Here is a 2,476-nt window from a genome sequence, read left to right as displayed (position 1 = left end):
AGAGACCATTCCTTGGAGAGGGACATCATGCTTGACAAGGTGGAGGGATGGCAAAGGAGAGGAAAACCCTCAACCAGGGGAAACGACACAATGACTGCAGCAATGGGCTTGAATGTGTCAGTGATTGTAAGTTTGGTACAGGTAGGACAAGGTTCAGATCTGTTGTTCATAGGGTCACTATGAGTGGTACTCAACTCAACAGCACCTAGTAACAACATATTATTGGGAAAGTCAGCTGTCAGGGACTTCTCCAAAATGCTGAGGAGCAATGATGTCCATTTAAAGACTAAAATACACCCGATTCAAGCCTTAGTCTTTCTAATGACCTGTTTTGCAGCTCAGAGCTGAACAATGATGACACAAGTAGAATTTGTCTTTGAGTTGTGGCTGGAGAAGAGCACCTTACAGCCCACAGCCTGCCAAAAGGATAAACAGATATGTCTTGGAAAAAGTGTAATCTGTATGCTCCTTAGAGGCAAAGATGGCGAAGCTTCACCTCAAGTATTTTGGGCAAGTTGTTTGGAGGCGTTATTCTGTAGAAAGGAACATCATATTTGGAATGGTCAGTGAAAGAGAGGAAGACACTCAACAAGATAGAATGATACAGTGCCAGTGCCAGTGTACTTAATTAAGCATGCTAAATGATAAGGATGGCAGAGGATAGGGCAGGGTTCAGCTCTTTGTCCATAGTCACAACGGATTGTACTCAATGTGATGGCACCTAACAACATAACAATAGCCTAACATATGATGTGCTGCATCACCAGAATTCCTTATAAGGTCACTAACTACATACAATTCAGAACCAATTGGAATTATGGCACACCCTATACTGATAGAGCTCTGGTGGCTTGTTGTTGTTGTTTGTTAAACATTATCAAGTTGAGCACAACCTATAGCAATCCTATGAATAACAGAGCTTACACCTGTCCTATCTTGTGCCATCCTTATCACACTTCAGCCCATTGCTGTTGTCACTGTGTTAATCCATCTTGTTGGGGGCTTTCCTCTCTTTCACTGGCCCTCCACATTTTTAAGAATGATGTCCCTCTCCAATAAATAGCCTTTTTTAACAACCTGCTAAAGATATGAAAGGTGAAGCTTTTCCACTTTTGCCTTCAAGGAGCACTCTGGCTGTACTTTCTCCAAGACATATCTGCTCGTTATTTTTGCAGTCCATGGGATGTTCAGTATTCTTCTCCAGCACCACAACTCAAAGGCGTCAATTTTTCAGTCTTCCTTATTAATTATCCAGCTCTCAGATATGTAACAAGTGATTCAAAAGACCATGACCTAAATTAGGCACACCTTTGTCTTCAAAGTATTTTTGAGAAGTCCCTGACAGCAGGTTTTCCCCAACACAGTATGTCTCCTGATCAAGGAATTGTGCTGTCAACCCAAAGGCTTGAAGTTTGAATACACCAAATGCTCCACAGTAGGAAGATGAGCAATCTCCTCTTGTGCAATTTACTGCCTCTGGAAACCCACCAGAGAGGGTCAACTATGAGCTGGTTCTGACTTCATAATACCAACAGCTACACATAACATCAACAAGTGGGCACATAACATCTCCACCGATATGACCTTCTTAGCATACCCCCCAAAAATTATAAAAACCACCAAACATCCTCTATTCCCAAATGGGATTCAGTCACGAGGTATAGGGATTGAAATTTCAACATCCTCCCTAGTCAGAGCCACTTTCCATTCCACCACTGCCTGTTCCATCTCTTCAATGTTTTCTAGACTCCATGTGATTGGAATCTACTCAGTGGCAGGGTTTTTACTTTTTATGGTTTTGTGGGCAAGGGTTGTTTCTCATTCATATTACTGTCCCCAAATTTAGCATGATGCATTTTTACACCCGTTATCACTATCATCATCCTCATATCATTGACTATCTAGAAAGTCTTTTACATGGATCATTTAACTTGTTCACTATAACCTTCTGCCAGAGGCACAATTATTATTCCAATTTAGTAGATAAGTCAGCTTTAGAGGTGTTAGCCTGTCTGTGGTCACATTGACAATAGGTGGCAGAAGTGGGATCTGAAGCCAGGCAGTTGGATCCTACAGCCTTGTTCTTAAACACCACCCCATACAGATGTTCAGTAAATATTTCTTGGAGTAGAGGAACTGAAAAAGAACAATTGGTTAATGAAAAGAAAAATTCCTAGTTAACAGAAGTTGTTGGGCTATAACAAGTTCTGAAGAGCACACAGTGTTATTTTTCCAGACCTTAAGAGCAACTGAAGTTTGAATGAGACACAACATCTTGCAAAATAAAGTTCTCAAAAGGCAGTGTGTGTGATCCAGGTGGATACTTCTTTTGCAGTTTAGAGTTGCTTCTTCTCCAAAGCAGAAGGAAGAAATCAAGATGTTAAAGAGCTGAACAGAAGATTTCAAAACACAGCTCGGGAAGATAAAATATAACAATGAAATGTGCAAGGAGCTGGAGTCAGAAAATCAAACAGCC

The sequence above is a fragment of the Elephantulus edwardii genome, unplaced genomic scaffold (genome assembly GCF_000299155.1).
Source record: "Elephantulus edwardii isolate Elephantulus edwardi_28Jun2011 unplaced genomic scaffold, EleEdw1.0 scaffold00028, whole genome shotgun sequence".
Lineage (NCBI taxonomy): Eukaryota > Metazoa > Chordata > Mammalia > Macroscelidea > Macroscelididae > Elephantulus > Elephantulus edwardii.
The sequence above is the reverse complement of the archived record's forward strand: the minus strand, read 5'-3'. Positions refer to the sequence as shown.